A 20,473-nucleotide genomic window follows, 5' to 3' on the forward strand; every position below is an offset into this window, starting at 1 on the left:
TTTTAAACACCCAAAAAAATATGCATGGTTCGGCATGATGCTTCACACAAAATAAAGTAATTTAGGTTTTTTTTCTTTACACGGGAAATCCAAGCCAAACCCCGCTATAACTTTGGAAAAAATCAAGGTTTAGCGAGGGAACGAGAAAAAGAAAAGGGTAACGCCTAAATTTGGTAAGAGAAAAGAAGAAAAAATTCTACCCCCAAATTCAGGGCGTTACAAACCTATCCCCCTTAAAAGAATCTCGCCCTCGAGATTCAGGGTTGGCTAGCAAAGAGCTCAGGGTATTTAGCCATCAGATCATCTTCACGCTCCCAGGTTGCTTCTTCCTCAGAGTGATGATTCCATTTGACTTTGCACATTCTGATGGTCTTCCTTCGGGTGACTCTGTCTGCAACCTCAAGGATTTGCACTGGCTTCTCAACGTAGGTCAAGTCCTCTTGGACTTCAAGACCTTCCACTGGCAACTGCTCTTCTGGCACACGCAAGCACTTCTTCAACTGAGACACATGAAAGACATCATGCACAGCTGACAAATTCTCTGGCAAACTGAGCTGATAGGCCACTTCTCCACGTCTTGCAAGAATCTGATACGGACCAATGTAGCGGGGTGCTAGCTTGCCTTTCACTCCGAATCTTCTGACTCCTCTGATCGGTGACACTTTCAGATAGACAAAATCTCCGACTTCGAAACTCAGCTCTCTTCTTCTTGTGTCTGCGTAGCTTCGCTGTCTTGATTGCGCTATCTTCAGATTCTCTCGGACCATCTTGATGTTCTCTTCGGCTTCAAGCAAAATGTCTGGCCCAGACACTTGCTTCTCTCCAGGCTGATCCCATTGCAACGGAGTTCTGCAACTCCTTCCATAGAGCGCCTGAAATGGTGACATCTTCAAACTGGCCTGGTAACTGTTGTTATAGGAAAACTCTGCATAGGGCAATCGCTTGTCCCATCCGGACTGATCTTGCAACGCACAGGCTCTCAACATGTCTTCAAGAACTTGGTTGGTCCTTTCGGTCTGGCCATCTGTCTGCGGGTGATAAGCTGAACTGAAATTCAGATGCGTGCCCAAAGCTTCATGCAACTGCTGCCAGAAATGAGAGGTGAACTGCGTTCCTCTGTCTGATACTATCTTCTTTGGCACACCATGAAGACAAACGATCCGAGACATATACAATTCTGCCAATACGGCACTGCTATAGTTGGTCTTGACAGGTATGAAGTGGGCTGACTTGGTCAAGCGGTCCACTACTACCCAAATGGAATCGTAGCCGGCTCGAGTGCGAGGCAATCCGACTATGAAATCCATACCGATTTCATCCCATTTCCACTGAGGGATCTGCAACGGTTGCAACAATCCAGCAGGTCTCTGGTGTTCTGCCTTAATTTTTCGGCAACTATCGCACATAGCCACATGCTCTGCGATTTCCCTCTTCATTCCGTACCACCAGAATTTCTTCTTCAGATCCTGATACATCTTCTCACTGCCAGGGTGAATCGAATAGGCTGTCTCATGAGCTTCCTTAAGAATCAACTCCCGAATAGACTGGACATTGGGAACACACAAGCGGTCTTTGAACCATATCACGCCTTCTGCATCTTCTCGAAAATCTTTGCCTTTGCCATCTAGAATCAGTCGCCGGATCTCACTGATTTTCTCATCATTCTTCTGCGCTTCTTTGATTTCGCGCTCCAAGGTAGGTTCCAACTCAACTGTGACTCCTCGCGAATTGTTCAGAAATCCGAGACTCAACCTGTCAAACTCTTTGGCCAACTCATAAGGCATCGGACGAGCGGCCGTTAGATTGACTTGACTCTTTCTGCTCAAAGCATCTGCCACAACGTTTGCTTTGCCTGGATGGTAATGAATCTCCAACTCATAATCTTTGATCAACTCCAACCATCTTCGTTGCCTCATGTTCGACTCTGACTGAGTGAATATGTACTTCAGACTCTTGTGATCTGTGTAAACATCGCATTTCTGTCCATACAGATAGTGCCTCCATGACTTTAGTGCGTGAACCACTGCTGCCAACTCTAGATCATGGATTGGGTAATTCTTCTCATGAACCTTCAACTGTCGGGACGAGTAAGCCACAACTCTTCCCTCTTGCATCAACACACATCCCAAACCTGTGTAGCAAGCATCACAATACACCGAGAAGGGCTTGTGCACATCAGGCAAGACTAGGACAGGCGCTGTAGTCAACTTCTCTTTCAGCGCTTCAAAGGCCTCTTGACATTTCTGGGTCCACTTGAACTCAACCTTGTTGCCTAGCAATGCGGTCATTGGTTTCGCAATCTTCGAAAACCCTTCAATGAATCGCCGATAATATCCGGCCATTCCAATGAAACTCTTGATTCCTCGAGCATCTGTTGGCGCTTTCCAGTTCAAAATGTCTGCCACTTTCTTCGGATCCACAGCCAATCCTTCCTTGTTGATTATATGACCCAAGAACAGGACTTCATTGATCCAGAACTCACACTTGCTCAACTTTGCGTACAACTGGTGCTCTCGCAATCTCTGCAATACCATCCTCAAATGTTCTGTGTGCTCTTCTTCGCTTTGAGAGTAAATCAGAATGTCATCAATGAATACCACCACAAACTTATCAAGGTAATCCATGAACACACTGTTCATCAAGTTCATAAAGAACGCTGGCGCATTAGTCAAACCAAAAGACATCACTGTGAACTCATACAAACCATACTTGGTAATAAATGCCGTCTTCGGAATGTCCGAAGGTCGGATCCTGAGCTGATGATAACCTGACCTCAGATCAATCTTAGAGAACACACTGGCTCCCCTCAACTGGTCGAACAGATCTTCGATTCTGGGCAAGGGATACTTGTTCTTGATCGTGACCTCATTCAAAGCTCGGTAATCGATACACATCCTCTTGGTGCCATCTTTCTTCTCCACAAATAGGACAGGGGCGGCCCAAGGCGAGGTGCTTGGCCGAATGTAACCTTTCTCTGACAGCTCATCAATCTGCTTCTTAAGCTCAACCAACTCTGGTCCAGATATTCTGTAAGCTCTCTTGAAGATAGGGGCGGTTCCGGGAAGAAGCTCTATGGCAAACTCAACTTTCCGCTCTGGTGGCATACCCGGTAAGTCCTTTGGAAACACATCTGGGAACTCGGACACAACCTTGATACTCTCAATTGGGTCTGCTTCACTGCTATCAACAGCTAGCTGATAACAACTTCCTTTCTTTGGCTCAGGCGGGACTAACTCGGTCACCACTTCCTCTCCTAGTGGGGACACCAACTTGATTGTCCTCTTATCACAACTGATAACTGCCTGATACTTATCTAGCCAATTCATCCCTAGGATGACATCTATTCCCCGAGTACCCATTACTATAAGGTTGGCGGGAAACGCTATCCCCCTTATTTCCACACTTATATTCAAACAAATGCTATCGGCTCGAATTCTACCACCGGCTGAGTCAATTTGAATGGGGGTTGACATGGTAATAATTGGAAGATTATGTGCTTCTACCCATGATGCAGCAATGAAAGAATGTGTTGCTCCAGTATCAAATAACACTTCTGCAATATGGGAGTCGACTGGGAACATACCTACTATCATGCCGGGGGTCTCCTGAACTGCTTCAGCCTCCAAGTGGTTCAGCCTTCCATGATTATAGCGCGGCTGAGAACGGTTGCCTGCTCCAGGCTGAGGCACATTCTGCTTTGCTGGGGCATTGGGGCCTGACTGCTGCTGGGCTGCCTTCTTTGGACATTGCATCACCCAGTGGCCTTGCTCTCCACAGTGGAAACATGCCCTGTTTCCAACCTGAGCTGGTGCTGCCTGACTGCTCTGCTGGGCTGCTGGGGCAGGAAGACGAGGTGCTTGCTGATTCTGCCTCTGAAACTGACCTCCTGACTGATTGCTCTGACGGTTCTGGTACTGATGCTGAGGATACTGCCTTTGGAACTGCTGATGCTGAGGTGGACGCTGGTTCTGCCTGAACTGCTGAGGTTGATTGCCTGAGAAACGAGGACGACTGCTGCTTCCAGGCTGGGGTCCACTGATCTTGCGTTTACGATCTTCCATCTCCTTACGCTTCCTTTCTGTCATGATTGCTCTGTCAATCAGGTGCTGGAATGTTGGGAAGGTGTGATTCATCAGTTGGTACTGCAGAGGGTCAACCAAGCCTCTCAGGAAACGGTACTGCCGCTTGGCGTCAGTGTTGACATCTTCAGGAGCATAACGAGACAGCTGCAGAAATCTGTCTCGGTACTCACTGACAGACGATGACCCTTGCTTGAGGGCCAGGAACTCCTCCTTCTTCACTGTCATCAGACCTGCAGGAACATGGTACTGACGAAAGCTACCTCTGAACTCTTCCCAGGTGATGGCGTCAGGGTGGGCATGGGTGGCGAGGTAAGACTCCCACCATGACTGGGCTGCTCCTCTCAACAGACGGGGACCATACAGAACTTTCTCCCTGTCATCGCACTGAGCGGTATGCAACTCCCGCTCCACAGTGCGCAGCCAATCTTCAGCATCCATGGGGTCAGAAGAGTGAGCGAACGTTGGTGGATGACCTCTCATGAATTCAGCACGCTTGTCTCTGGGCATCTGAGGCATCTGAGGCTGAGGTGGGGCCTGCTGCTGTTGCTGCTGCTGCTGCTGAATGGCGGCCAAAGTCTGACCGATGGCTTGAACTGCCTGAGTCTGCATCAGAAACATCTACTCGATGGACATCGGGGGCGGGGGCGGCAGGTGCTGCTGCTGGGGCACCTCATCCTGCGGAGCGGCTCGCTCCTGCTGAGCACGCCTTCCTCCTCTGCGCCTGTTCTCTGACATCTGCAGAATGCAACCACACATCAGAACTGATCTGGCAAATCTTGCAGCATAAGAAAAGAGTAGAGGATTCTTCAACAGCACTGAACAGATGAGCATCTTCACTGATCTCCAACACAGACCACACAGCTTCTCAGATAAAGAGGAAAGTGGAATAAAAGGTTTCCCAACTATATAACTAACTTTATTAACATAATAGGTAAACCAAAATGCAGGGGATACCCACACTCTGGTGACAGTCATTACAAAGATCCAAACCAAACATAGTTCATCATGACAAACATAAATGCACAGGATATAGCAAACTACCCTGTCTAACTAAGACTAACTAAAACTGAGACTAACGCTAAGACTGAAGCTTCTATGTATATATTTTGTATTAATTACAAGATCCAACTCTAACGAGCTATAGTTCTAGAGTTATCTTGGTCTTGCAGTCGGGATTGCCATAAGACTGGTGTCCACGCTGAGGTGAGCGGTACGGGTGCTGAGTCCCGACGGGAGCGGGGGAACCACCGTCCAGGTGACGACGTTCCGCGCGCTCAGCCCGCAGCAGGGCGATCTCAGCACGAGCCCTACTCAGCTCGTCTAGTGCATGGTCCAGCTCCGTGTTTAGCACGGCGGCTAGGTTGACTGTGCTGCTCAACCTAGGATTGCCCTCACCGATAGGTGAGACAATCACGCCTCCTGTGCTGCCAGATGGACGGCGGGGGTAATACTTCAGGTCAAGACCGTCAGCTGCCCCACCGAAAACCGAGCAGTAGTGCGAAAGCGCACGCCGTGCAGCATCTTGCATGGCTGCCTCAGCTGAGTCCCGCTCAGAAATAGAATAGTGCTCTGAGCAGGCCTCTGCACCCTGGAGACTGTTCTCCGGACGGCGCACCAAGCAGGTTGCCTCCCAGCGGTCCGGGTAGACCCCGCGACTGTGCTGGTAGACCACACAGCGATACTCGACGGACCAAGTATGCCGGTCAAATGCCCGACGTAGCAGGGTGTCGAGCGCATCGTGGAAGTGACACCCGCGAGCAGCGTCGCGAGTGATGGGTCGAGCAACCCATCCTTCCGGCTCATGGTTAGCAGAGAAGTCGGTGTCGTGGCTCGAGCTGTCGTCGCCACCTCCGTCGTCTGGGTCTCCTCCAGCAGCTACTCCAGAAGCTGGGACGCCCAGTGGTGGTGCAGGGGGCGCCTCCAGGGGAAGCACAGGGGAGCAGCTCCTCACAGACTCTATCTCCTGGTGGAGCGAGAAGGAAGAGCCCTGCTGCTCCTGCTCCTGTCGTCGACGTTCCTGCTCCTCATGCAGGCGGTGGTGTAGTCTCTCCAAGTGGCTGGACTGTCCGGCCACGGGACGGCGAAGCGGACGCTCAGCAAGGCGGGAGGGTAAGAAGGGGATGACTGACTTTCGTGCAGTGTGTCTAAGTCGAGCCATCTACAAAAGACATCGCAAGCAAAAGGGTGAGAACAGAATTAATATGACCAGCAAATAATGAATCATAAGTAAATGAAGGATTAGAATAAAACATGATTTTCAGCAAGGTATAATATATAGTAGAACATAGGTTTGGTCGGTATGACCAACTTTTGAAGGGATATCAAAGTCAAGGCAGAGACAGAGGTCTATAGTCCTTAGAACGACCATTCTACTCTAGGCTAGCGGTCCTACAGTCAGCACGGCTTTGATACCACTTATGTCACACCCGGTTTTAGAAGGCAAACCGAATGCGAACCATGTACGTGCCAGGATCAGTTATTCACGTACACAGCAGTTACATAATATGGACATCATCACACAGTGCTCAAAATAGTATTAAAAGGGAATAATAGTCGATTACATCGTACGTCTGAGACGTCCATATAGTTCTTACAATAAATCAAAGTGCGGAAAAGAAACGTAGATAACTGCGGCCTTCACAGGCAGCCGACTGGGGGTTGCCGCTAACCCACGCCTAGAACTCGTCGTAGTCTTGGAACTCCTGGAAGTCTCCTTCCACAGCTTTATCTTCGCCTGAGCAGTGGTTGCAATGCTGACAACCTGGGGGGGGTTTGGTGTGTAGAGCAAGGGTGAGTACACATCAACATACTCAGCAAGTATCCTGTTTGGCTGTAGTGGACTAGCTGTATGTGGGGATGAGTCAAGCAGTTGCTTTTAGTTGGTCAGATTATTACTTACTAGTAGAAAGCCAAGTTTTAACATTAACCCAAGTTATTAGCCCGATGTACCCTTTCCAAACGGAAAGAATACCACTTACCAGCACCATAGTCATAACCAGAACCATCGATCTCATAACCACCTGTACCACAATGTCTCTGATCAAGTACCACTAATCACTGGAGCTCCCTTGGCCGCTCATAACCGCGAGCACGGCTGATATATCAGTTTTCAAACACTCTGCAGAGGTTGTGCACTTTACCCACAAGCCGTGATTCCCATTCTGCCCGGAGATCATGACTCTCCATTGATCACTACCAAGGTGACCCAGCAGGGCATCACTACGTAGCCTTTACAAAGATTCCCCGGGGCTGTAGCCACCCGTTAGGTTTCCTAAATGTACCGCACTCCTCCCCAAGGGACAAATCAACCTTGGCAGAGCGAGCCGCATACACCGAGCCCCATTGACGGCACGACGGCTAAGTGAACTACACCCCGGATCCTCTAATTATTCAGCTAAGGGCACCCCATTCCACCCTCATGGTTGCACTGTTTTCCCGGGCGGTCATCCATAGAACAGGTCCTTACGGAGAGGCACTCGAGAAACCGCTCGAGCCCCCTTGAAGGTCACAAGTACAACATCATAATAAGAGAAGGGAAAACAGCGTATCATAAATAATCTCATCATGTTCATTGATTAGAGTTGAGCAATAGCATAAAGCTAAACAATAATAATCCAACCCAAATAGGTAATCAAGGATATGGATAACAAAAGCTAGTCAAACCTTGGGTATAAATATGTAAAGCGGGAGGTGAATTAAATAATGAGTAGGACATGGATAGGTCAAGGGACACTTGCCTCCACCAACCGACTGCTACTCAGGGGCTTCTCCTGCGAGTTCCTCGGGCTCTTCAACCGGATCGTTCTCTAAGCGGGTGCAAACATACATACATCCATCCATTGAAATTAGGAAACCAACAGCACACCATACAAGAGAACAAGTAAAGCAAATATGCACAGAATACCACATACGATAATGAATTTACCTTGGTTAGAAAGAAACGAGGGAAAGTCTCGCAAGGGTTGAGGCTTATGCTCGAGGGACACTACGGGTAAATGAAAGACTAGGCGTCACGTGCTCTAGTTTTAATCAGTTCTAACAAAAGAATTAGCTACATGCACTACTGTAAACGCAATCACTTTTAGTAGATTAACATAGAATAAGATAGACGATTGAATATACAAATTAACTATCGTAACCAATTTCCAAATTAAGATTCCTACCTTATTAATATAAACGACGTGATTAGCGCATATAGGAGACGGGGGGGTAGACGAGGGGTTAGGGGGGTAGACGAGGCACGACGAGTCGTGCCAAGGCACGCGCACTACGCGGGCACGCACGCGAGGCCGCACGCACACGCCACGGACTAACCGTACGCACGTCGGGGCCGTGCGCTAGCCGAGCTCAAAGCCGCGCGCCATAGGCACGCTGGGCCGAACTCCAGGCTACGTCGGGGCCGACACGACGCGAGCAAGGCACGGCGGGGCGGGCGGGCAAGCACGCCGGGGCCAGCGAGCGCGAGCGAGCGAGGACGCGGCCGGACGAGGCCGAGCGCGGGGACGGGCGGCCGAGCCGGGGCACGGGGCGGTTGAACCGGGGGGGGCGCCGAGCTCGCCGGGAGGCGGGCGCGCGCGGGCGGCTCGCCGGAGCGGGCGCGAGGGCGGGGCCGAGCGGGGCCGGGCGAGGGCGGCTCGCCGGAGGGCGGCGAGGCGGGGCCGACGCGGGCGCGGGGCTCGCTGGGGGCGAGGCAGCCGAGGGCGGCCAAGCCGGGGGCAGGGCCGAGGGGCGCGGCCGAGCGCGGGACGGGGCGGGGGCTCGCCGGAGCGGCCGGGCGCGGGCTCGCCGGAGGCGAGGCGGGGCGGCGCGGGGCAGCCAAGCTCGCCGGGGACGGGCGAGGGCGGCCGGGGCGGACGAGGGCGAGGGCGGCCGGGCGCGGGAGGCCGCGGGCAACCGGGGGAGAGGCGGCGCGGGCGAGGCCGAGCCGGGGGAGGTCGGGGCGTGGGCTCGCCGGGGCCGGACGGGGCGGGGGCGGCTCGCCGAGGCGGGGCGGGCGCGGCGGCGCCGGCCGAGGACGGCGCGGGGGCGGCCGGGGGAGGCCGGACGCGGGACGCCGGGGCGGGGGCGGCCGAACCGGGTGGCCGGGCGGGCGAGGGAGGAGGAGGGAGAAGGGGGGAAGGAGAGGGGAGGAGGGGGGCCTCACCGGAGGGGGGCGGCGCGGCGGCGGCGCCAGGGAGGGGAGAGGCGACGGCGGCGGCGGCGCTAGGGCAAGGGCGGCGCGGTTAGGGTTTGGGGAGAGAGAGAGAGCGAGAGAATGACGGGCGGGGCCCGCAGGGGGGATTTTTGGGAAAAAAGAAAAGGGTGGGGGGCGGCTGGGCCGGATGGGCCCAAAGTGGGGGAAGGGGGGGCGCGCGCGGCTGGGCCGGTCGGGGCCCACGCGGGAGGGGAGGGGGGAGGGGTGAGGGGGCGGCTGGGCCGGCCGAAGGGGGGGGGGGGCTGGGCCGAAATGGGAAAGAGAGGGAGGGAGAGAAAAAGAAAAAGGTTTTCTTTTTCTAAAATCTAATTTTCTCGGGATGAATGCTTTCACATTTTAAACACCCAAAAAAAATATGCATGGTTCGGCATGATGCTTCACACAAAATAAAGTAATTTAGGTTTTTTTTCTTTACACGGGAAATCCAAGCCAAACCCCGCTATAACTTTGGAAAAAATCAAGGTTTAGCGAGGGAACGAGAAAAAGAAAAGGGTAACGCCTGAATTTGGTAAGAGAAAAGAAGAAAAAATTCTACCCCCAAATTCAGGGCGTTACACCACACGAACCGCGTTTGTGGTGTGGCTGCCACCATATACTAAGGGAACAAGGCCTACGGTGTTTCGGCCGAAAGCTCGATAGTGAAGACGGCGGGGAGCGTCCAAGAGTAGGCCAAAAGCAGAGCACCAATTGTGCGTAGAGAAGGCCTACGACTCTCTACGGAGTCACTCGACTAGGTGCTTGGCCCTCGCGTGGGCTTCCCTTTACGTAGGGGCACCAACGAGGATTAGTTAGAACCTTACGTGGTTCTAGATACCTTGGTAAAAATATTGTCGTGACAACGGGAGTTTGCATGTCTACCTTTATCTTTAAGCTTCCACATTTATTGTTTACATGAGTTGTGATATTTACTATTCCTAGTTTAGAATATAGGCAAGTCGGTAGGATTGGAACTTCGGTTGCTAAACTCCTTTTTGCTGTAGAGATAGCAACACTCAGACAAAACCTTAGTGCACACTCGTGTCCGGCTATTTGCATAGGTTTTGTTTCAGGGAATTATTATTGGCCTAGTTTAGAGTGCGAAAAATAGAAGTCATAATTCATCCCCTCTTAAGCGTCTACATTCCTTTCACAATGCATATAAATACAAACACCTAGTAGCACTAGATGATCGAATTATCTAATTAATCTCCCCTTAATAGTATGGCCACCTATCCTAAATCTGGTCACACACTTTATAAAGTTTTGATAGGTAAAAAATGTCTTAGCTTATATCTTTGTCTTGAGCACTTGCATTTTACTTTAACCCTTCCTTTTATCATGCTTAGCACATGATCAACCCTTATGAACATCATCATCATTTTCATAGTTGTTATACTTGCTCAAACTTGGATATGGACTTAGCCTATCTTATGTATAGTACTTAGAGTAGAGGTTAGTCCGCTAGTTTAACAATTACTAAAACCATACATAAAGCTTTCAAAAGGAAAACGAAAGGATTTCATGTGTGGAAACATTGCATATGATTGAGCCTTTGCTTCTTGGATTCTCTGATCATTTGGGATGAATGGTGAAGAGATTATGAAGATGAAAAAGGATTTGGAGCTGAGTGAAATAGAAAGGAAGTTTTTAGGGAAAAAATAGACAATAAAGATGCTTATTTTCTTCGCTCAGTTGATCGCTTATAAGAACTTAGCAGAGATTGTTATAACAATTTTGGAGTTATGCCCGAAGACGCTTATTGGGAGAAGGGAGATTTTAGTTTAGTCTTCGGCTAGCTATGTTCTCATTACGAGGATCTGCCAACTATGCTCTAGACGACTGGTAAGCTAAGTTCTATTTGACTTGGGCTTCGTTTTATCAGATGAAGGAAGCCAATGATTCGTTGTATGCGAAGCTATAGATGAATGTTATAAGTTTCCTCATGTTGAGTCTTAAAAGTTTCTGTAAAGGTTAACAAACTAGGAAAGAAAGTATTATCACTAATACTGGAATCTCGGGGGCGAGAGCTTTCCATTACAAAAGCCAAAACTAGAATACACAAGTGTTTTGTGAGTTGTTGGATTTGTTATTTTTTCAATTATCTCTTGTTGTCATCTTGTGATGTTTCCTTCTTACTACAGCTTGAGGGAAGAATCGACACTAGCTGAATCATGTTAGAAGAAGGCATACAAAGCTATTGTGGATCTCGCAATGCAAAGTGATGATGTTCGTGACCATATTATATAGTTTGTTTTGTAATTATTGAGGGGTGAGAATAAAATTGTAAATACTTAAACTTTAATAAACCTTGTGTTGGTTCCTCCTCTCAGGCCTGTGCAGGATGATGCAAAGATTATGCCTCTTTTGATGTATACGAGAAACTTCATTGTTGAACCTTCGAAATTAGTTGAATATTACGTTTAATGTTAGTGAAGATTTGTTTGATTCTCACATAAGGATTGTGTATTTTTAGCTTAGAAATGGTATTCTTACATGTTTGTGAGGATGAGTTTTTCTTAGATTGTTGTGAAGATATCCATTTGCATTAGCAAAACTAGGATTTAGCGTGATCATGTTGTTGATCTCTCTAAGGCAACCTGATGAATGATAGTTTTTGTCATTCAATGGAAGTAGACTTCCTTAATTTGTTTTGCTTTCCATGTAGTTGGAAGACTTGAGTCCTATTGACATGTCTGAAGATTTTCTTTGAACCAATGCTAACTGATAGTCGCCTAGAGAAGGCTAAATAGACAAAACTTAAAATTTAACTTAAAACAATCCAAACTCGATCTGAGATTATTATATTAAGTGCTTAGAACAAGATGAGTGGGTAGTTTAAGTACAATGCTTGCACAAGGTTTTAGTGAATATAAATACATAATTGAACTTTGCAACTCAATGAAAAATAAGATTAGTGCAAGTAGCTAAAAGACTAGGAAGGAAAGATGTAGAATAAATTGCAACACAAAAAAATTAATACACATCAATTATTAGCGGAGTTCGATTTTTTTTAAAAAACCCTACGTCTTCGTTGATCCACTACTAAAATTTAAACAGACGATAAAGTTTAATGGAAACAAACGGACCCTTCGGTTTGCTCTCGGGTCTCTTCCCCTTCGTCACTCTCTCTCTCCCCGACTCACTACTTATCTCCCGTCGGGCCTCGGCGGACGGCGACAGTGGCCGCGCGGAACGGCGAGAGGACGACGAGTGGAGGTTCACGTGGGGGGTGCCGCTCTGCTAGCGGGTGGACGGTCGTCTTGGACTTTGGAGGTAAATACCCGGAGCACGACGAGGGCAGCTGTTGTGGGTTTTGGTTGGGGTTTTGGAGCAAATAGGTTTCTCGATTTTCCTACGAAATTTCTGATCACGATTTGCACGGTTCCACCCAGTGCTTCTTGTGCTGCAGTGGACGCGTGGTGCCGCTATGGATGCAGGAGCCAAGAAGAAGAGGAGGAGGCTGGAGGAGGGGCAACGTGGTGGTCAAGAACTGCCGGTGCTGCCCCGGGGCCCGGACCTGATCAACAGCCTCCCCGACGAGATTCTTTGCAGCATCATCACCCTCCTCCCGACCAAGGACGGCGCCCGCACCCAGATCCTCTCGCGTCGGTGGCGCCTCTTTGGCGCACTGCGCCTCTCAATGTCGAGGTTGATATCAATTACGTTGGGCACATGTCGTCCTACTGCAGCCGTCTCTGCAACCTGTTGAGCACGCACGAGGGCCCTCTCTGTCGCTTCTCACTCACCTATCAGCTATTTGGCAACAACTTCCAGTTGGTCGACTCATTGCTGCAATCCCCCAGGATCAATGACTTCCCGGAGTTGGAGATTTGTTCATACAATGTACTTCCACCGTCTGTGCTCCGTCTTCTGCCTCTAGTCTGCGCCCTGCACTTAGGCAAGCGGGCTCCACCACGATATCGCGATCTCATTTTTTCCCAGACCTCAACCAGCTCAAGCTCCTAAATTGTAGTCATTTCCCCAACCTCAAGCACCTCACACTTGCTAGGGTCCATATATCTGACACTGCTCTCCATGCCGTCCTGTCTGCATGCCCTGTCCTAGAGAGCATGGTTCTGGATGGTAACATCGGTTGCCACAGTCTACATATCAGTTCGCCGACCCTTCGGAGCCTTGGTGTGTCGGATGGTGTTAAAGTCTTGGAGGGAAAGCTGCAAGAGCTCATTGTTGAGGACGCCCTTCTCCTAGAAATGCTTATCCCACAGCCTCCAAGTTATGGTCTGGTGATCTGGGTTATTCATGCACCCAAACTGAAAACATTGGGGTATCTTCATGATGACATCCCAACATTTCAGCTTGGAACCATGTTTTTTGAGGTATAGCTACATCGTTCACTTAGCCCAATGCATTTCCATGTACGTGTATTGTTCACCAGATCATATGGTTTATGTTCATACCGTTATTTCAGAAAATGGTGCCTATTATTAGCCTGCCCAATGTGATGCGTACTGTAAGGACTTTAGCCCTCCTCACCACTCCTGATCTGGATCTTGTCATTGGCTTCTTAAAATGCTTTCCATGCGTGGAGAAGCTATACATTGTGGTGAGATTTTCTTCTTCTTTTTTTGCGCAAAGCTACTTGTTTGTTGTACTAAATAAACTGAGCAGTCAAAAATCATGTTGCATCTCAATTGATGGTGTGTTGTTTCACTTCACTCTTCCCTTTTCAGTCATATACTCGGATGCTTATTAAGAACGAACAAGGCTATGTTCCACTTGAATGCCTTGATCGGCATCTCAAGAACATGCAGATAATAAATTATGAGGACAATAGTGCAGATGTAAATTTCGTCAAGTTCTTCATCTTGAACGCCAGAGTGCTTGAATCTATGAAGTTTGTGGTTCGTCAAGGCCAGTGTGATACAAAATGGATTGCCAGACAACACAAGAAGCTAGAGGTACATGGCAGAGCTTCTCGAGGTGCTACATTTTATTTTGAAGCTGATGCTACACGTAGGATGTCTAGCTTGGTACACACGAAGCACATCCATGATTTGGCTTCAGATCCATTTGATGAATCATTATGTGGGTGCCCTGGTGATTATTTCTTTTGAAGATGTCTATCAGTCAGACAGTTTGGTAAGCCAAACGCACTTGAATTTTTTACATACCTGAAATTTCTAAGGTTATTTTTTGGTGGCCAGTGCTATTGTCAGAAAGCTATGCCTTTTTTGTGTTTATGTGGAAACCTGCAACATTTTTCTTTGCAATAGAAATTTGAATCATATTAACCATTTTGTGTAGCTTATTGCTGCTGTTTTCATAGAGTATGATCTTGAGTGCCTCCTTGCCTATTCATGACTAAACTTGACTGTGTTGTTCATGTTACTATTGCATTGATTACATACAAAGACATTATTTATTGATTATTAGAAGTATTAGTGCTTACTGGAATACAAAAACAGAAAAAAACCCATCCTTATGTCTTTGTATGTCTTGCAATTTATTTGGATGACTAGCATTTGTAGATAGATGTGGCCAGAGTTGATTGTGTAAGTACCTTGTTATAGTAATGTTGCAGATTGTTATTTTTCGAGGTCATATTACACAGGAGTTGCATATTCGATTCACCCCCTTAAGAAAACATCTTTGATTCCATCTTTTATGCCAATGTGATTAAACTCGAGCTAATAGCCTAATACTGCTTAAATATTTGTATTAGAGAATCTGTTTTCATGATCTGTTTTACAGAACCATTGTTAGCAGCGATATTATTGATCCTTCTCGAATAAGGGAAACAAAAAAAATACAATTCTGTTATTTAGGGCTGTGTAGAAACTAGTGGAGACATGTTGGGCCTATTTGGCACAGCTTATAGGCTGCGTATGGCCAAAATGTGTGGCAATTAGAAGCCAAACTGCTCGGAATTTTGCAGCCTTTTCTGGTTACATTACTCCACCACAGTTCATTTGTACTAAAACACAGAAGCTTGGTAACCACACTTTTCCTTGGCACCACATTCATTGGCACCCAAGCATTCTGATCATCCTATTCAATGCAAGAGCAAAAGACTCCACTCCTAGACACATTCAAAAGATCAAATTCTCTCCAAGCCATCAAATCAACTCAATTCCATTAGGGACTTGAGAGAGTGTGTTTTGTGTTCTTTTGTTGCTCTTGTCGCTTGGATTGTCTTCCTCCTTTCTCATTTCTTTTCTCAATTGATTTGTAAAGCCAAGCAAGAGACACCAAGTGTGTGGAGGTCCTTGCGGGGTCTTAATGACTCGTGTGATTAAGAGAAGGCTCACTCGGTCTAAGTGACCGTTTCACCTATTCACCCCCTCTAGGCGACTTTCATAAACACATGACATGTAGGAGCACTCCGCCCCCACACACATCAACCGTCCTCATCGATTCCCTAGCAACAGAATAGGGCCCATTGTCATTGCATACAATGCTCCACTTACCCCGACCGTCGCCGTGCAGTGACCGCACTTGTACCCACCATAACCGGAATGGGAGACCCTATCTCATGAACACATGGGGAGGTATGTCTGCGGGCAGATTCACTCAGGTACTAGGCTTACCGATTTACCATATTTCTCGGCATGTGTTTAGTACTTTCAAACGCTTGACACAAGTATCCACACATTAATCATTATTCCAATTTCGTCTCGAAGACCATGCATCCCCATGGATCCGTGTCCACAGACCATTATAATTCCATTATCAAAATTAGATACAATCAATTCCTAACCTCGCGCGAGTGCTAGAAAAATCACTCGACTTCTACTGAGATCATGAATTAGCATAGCAGCTACTCAACCTAGCATACTAGTATCCATCTCAAAAGGAATCCTGAGTTCATGCAACTAGGGTTTCAAACAACTACTACACTTAAGTGCACAGTAAAAGTCTACAAACATTAAGTGCACAGTAAAAGTCTACAAACACTAGGGTTTAAAACCAGGGCTTGCCTTCAATTGTTGGGCGGCAGGTAGATCCTCAGTAGGAGCCTCTGCAGCTAGCTCCTGAGTTTCCTCTTGGTCAGCTCCTTGCTCGAGGATGAGCACGTACTCTCCGTCAACGAGGTTGCAATCTATTTAATATGATCCATGTACATTTATAAAATGCAGATGATAAAATGTGATGCATGGTTGAGTAACACTGGGTCATTTAGGGTTCCTCCTTTATTCTAATTTTCCCCTAGGCTTTTAATGGTGATTTGAACTACAAAGGTTACATAGAATTCTCCGAAAATTCTGAAATTTTTTACAGTAGCTTAACATTGATGAAATTAATCTGTTCTAGAAATTTGAGGTCAAAACTAATTAGAATCAGGTTTAAACAAAAATAACTAAAATTAGGGTAGAGGGGTCACTTTACACTAGACCTTCCATTTAGAAATGACCTTTGTTCCAAGGGTTGTTTTTGACTAGTATCTAGATGCAATATCATGGTCTTGTGTGAAAATATACTTAATGATACTTAGTGAATAATTGTTTATGATTTTCTAAAGTTGTGGGGCTAAAATGTGCTTTTAACTAACTTTTCTTTTGAAAAACATCAAAGAACAGATTTGGCATTTTCCCTACCCTTTTCTTTGCGCAAGAGCAACCATTCCTAAGTTTGGTCATTTTTCTTTGTAGGGGATGGGTTGTATGATTTTCTAAAGTTTCTTATAAATTCTCAGGGGCACAGAGAAACATATTTCCTAGTCATACTTAGGTCATTTTTATATTTTTCCTTGAAATCTTGCTGCTATATTAGTCTAGAAAAAATAGGCTGGTCTTGTGGTTCACAAGCATAGGTCCTGATTTTATTTTCCAAGAAAATGAGCAGAAACCTACTTTATTTTATAATCTCTTTCAAATGAGAAAATTGTGGTGTACAAAAATTTTGTGGGACTCTACTATTGATTGATTATCTCCTAAAAATTTCTCAGCTTCAGTACTATAGTTCTACAAATTTTACTTCTATTTTTGCATATTACTTAATATCTCAATAAAAATCTAAACTTCCAAAAACAGTACTATACTAGTGAGTTTTCTATTTTTATTCTAAAGTTCACCCTGTCCAAAATCTAGTAAAATTTGTTTGACTAAATTTGGTCATATTTTGCCTAAGTTATGAATTTTTAAAGTTTTCTACTGATTATTTAAAATGGATTTTCAGAAAAAAGAAAGGGAAAACCTTCTTTCAGACGGGTCCCTGGCATTTCCTCCCTCTTTTCTTACGGACTGGTCCCTAGCGCACTATTCACCTGAGTCTAGACCTTTGCGCATAACCCCCTGGGTTTTCCTAACCTCTAATCTGCGGTGCCTAGCTAGGTTACATAGTGTCCGCGGCGAAGAAGACGGTGGAGCGTCTTACCGGCGTTGGTAGGGTTCCAGCGAAGGGTAGGGTGAGGATGGGGATCCTCTAGTGGTCACGTCGAGGTATGGGTCGGCGTCTTTGGTGCCCGGAGCTGGTCTGGCCACGGATCCAGGCGGCGGAGCTTATCGACGATGTCTGCACCGGCCATACCACAACAGTAGAGCTCAATCAGACCGCACATGGAGGTTCACTGATTGGCAGGGAGTGTGTTTATGCAAGGAATCGACGAATGGATGGTTAGATTACCTGGACCGAGGGAACCGGTGGAAGGGACAAGTCCCGCGAGGTGTTCTGGCTTCTGAGGCGAGGTATCGTTCGGTCTGAGCAACTGGTAAGCTTCGCTAGCCTCTAGGGAAGCTGGGAAGCTTCGCTAGCCCCGTTGGATCTATGTGCTTCGTGCATGATGCAAGACAATTATTGAAACTAGTGCTTTAAAGGAGTAGATAAATCTTTACTACTCTACAAGACACTAGCGAGGGCGTCCACCACTCTACGCCATGCCCCCGCCCCGCACATCACAGCCCCGTCCTCTCACCGGTCATCCCCGCCGCGGAAATCTCGCCCGCCCGCGAGATCTCCTCGTCCCGGCGCCCTCCCACGCTCATCCTCCCCTCGCTCGCATATGGCGCCGTGCAACCCGGCACGCTCGGCTGCCTCACGGCGCTGCAGCTGCTCAGCCTGCGCTCCAACAACCTGTCGGGCCCGCTCCCCGCCGACCTCCTGCGCCTGCCCGCGCTCGCGGGCCTCCACCTCCACCGCAACGCCTTCTCCGGCGCGCTCCCGCCCGGGCTCGCGGGGCTCGCCGCGCTTTAGGCGCTCGACCTCTCCTCCAACGGCTTCGGCGGCGGCATCCCCGACGCGCTCGCCAGCCTCACCCGCCTTGCCGCGCTCGACCTCTCCAACAACTCGCTCTTCGGCCGCGTCCCGGACCTCGGGCTCCCCGCGCTCCAGTTCCTCAACCTCTCCAACAACCGCCTCGACGGGCCCGTGCCGCCGTCCCTCCTCCGCTTCGCCGACGCCGCATTCGCGGGCAACGACCTGACGCGCCCGCCCGCCCGCAGCAGCTCCTCCCACCATCGCGGAGGCGGCGGGTCAGGCTCAGCGAGGCGGCCATCCTCGCCGTCGCCGTGGTGCTGCTCCTCGCATTCTGCAACATGGAGGGCCGCGACGACGACGACACGGGAGGGGCCGGCGACGGCGCGGGTGTCGGGAAGGGCGGGGAGAAGAAGGGGAGGAAGTCGCCGGAGTCCAAGGCCGTCATCGACAAGGCCGGGGAGGGCAACCGGATGGTCTTCTTCGATGGCCCGGCGCTGGCGTTCGACCTGGAGGACCTGCTCCGCGCCTCCGCCGAGGTTCTCGGCAAGGGCGCATTCGGGACGGCGTACCGGGCCGTGCTGGAGGACGTCACCACGGTCGTCGTCAAGCGGCTCAGCAAGGAGGTCAGCGCCGGGCGCCGTGACTTCGAGCAGCAGATGGAGCTGGTCGGCCGGATTCGCCATCGCAACGTCGTCGAGCTCCGCGCCTACTACTACTCCAAGGACGAGAAGCTGCTTGTGTACGATTACTACACCAGCGGAAGTGTATCCAACATGCTTCATGGTATGTATGATCATTTGACCATCTCCTCCTCTGTCTCTCCTTCGTCCTGTCACTTTGATCGTTTTCAGTGCTCAATTTGGAATTACGGGCTTCATAACTACAAGCGTCGGTCTGTTTGTGCGTTAGAATTTTAGCAATCATGATAGCGAGACAGACGTGGCGATTTTGAAAGCAAAGGAAGAAACTTTGTAACGTCTGATTGATCCATGGTGACCTGGAGATGCAATGTTGCTTGTTGTTTGGAAAGATGCTCATGGGTTGATATGCTAACTGGTTGTTTAGTGCAAGCAACAACCTTCTTAAGGAGAAGATGAACTTTAGCGCTCTGTGCTTGGTTCACCGGAAGTCCGGATGTAGCATGTGCTGCCCATTTCTTGCTTATTTTTTTGTTTGCTAACTTGTTGTCATGTATTGAATCTCACGCGTTCATTTAAGTTCTCTAGCTGCTTGGTGTGATGTGCTTATTAGCTGTCTTCACTTGCGACGCGTCTTCTAACATTATGCCGTTTCAATTCAAGTTCACATGGCATGCTTGATGTGTGGTGGTCACTGGTCAGCTCTGATCACATCAATGTCGTCTTAGGAGCAAGATAATATGTTTCCCATCTCATCCTATGAGGTTAAGCGGGCCATGCTAACAAAGCGTACTTAAATCACATGATGTCATGGAATTTGAATAGCAAACTGCATAGTTAGTTAACTACTAATTAATTTGTAGCCATCAACCATGTGACGTTGTGAATCTTTACCCACGTCGCCGTCTAAGAAATAACGCACAAAGGGATTCACTACCGTGACACTGACATTCCTCTATGCGTTATTTATAATAATATCTGGGTCGAAATATTTATAATAATATTACGTATTTATATTGTTATGTATCTATGTTTAATCGTGGATTTTGTCGTTATCATTGTAATCACGTTCCGTGGCATCGCACGGGCACGTACCTAGTAGATATTTATTTATGGTTAGGTGAGAAGGGGAGGAACATATCACACACTCCGCACGTGACGCACGACTATAGTCGAAACGGTGAAAACTTATGTTTTATAGGATCAGTGATTAAAGTACGGTTGTCAATCAGGCGGTTCAGAACGGGTCCCTACAGGTTTATACTTTTTCCCACGGTGTCACGGGTTCGGGACCTAAATATGTCGAGTTTGGGACGGTTTTTGATTTCTAACCACGGTTTTATCACGGGACCCGAAACCTGAATCCGTCGGCTAGCCCATCACTTCTACACTCGCACGCAGCCCAACTGACAATAGTCAATAGCCCA

The 20,473-nt window shown here is 48.2% G+C and overlaps 2 pseudogenes; both read left to right on the forward strand.

The window, feature by feature from the left end:
- Positions 1-12,682: 12,682 nt before the first annotated feature.
- LOC103633808 (putative F-box/FBD/LRR-repeat protein At5g56810) lies at positions 12,683-14,330 on the forward strand (annotated as a pseudogene).
- A 3,824-nt stretch (positions 14,331-18,154) lies between these two features.
- Positions 18,155-19,572, forward strand: LOC103632210 (proline-rich receptor-like protein kinase PERK2; annotated as a pseudogene).
- The last annotated feature ends 901 nt before the right edge of the window (positions 19,573-20,473 follow it).

Source organism: Zea mays, chromosome 7 (assembly GCF_902167145.1).
Source record: "Zea mays cultivar B73 chromosome 7, Zm-B73-REFERENCE-NAM-5.0, whole genome shotgun sequence".
In the NCBI taxonomy this organism is placed as follows: domain Eukaryota; kingdom Viridiplantae; phylum Streptophyta; class Magnoliopsida; order Poales; family Poaceae; genus Zea; species Zea mays.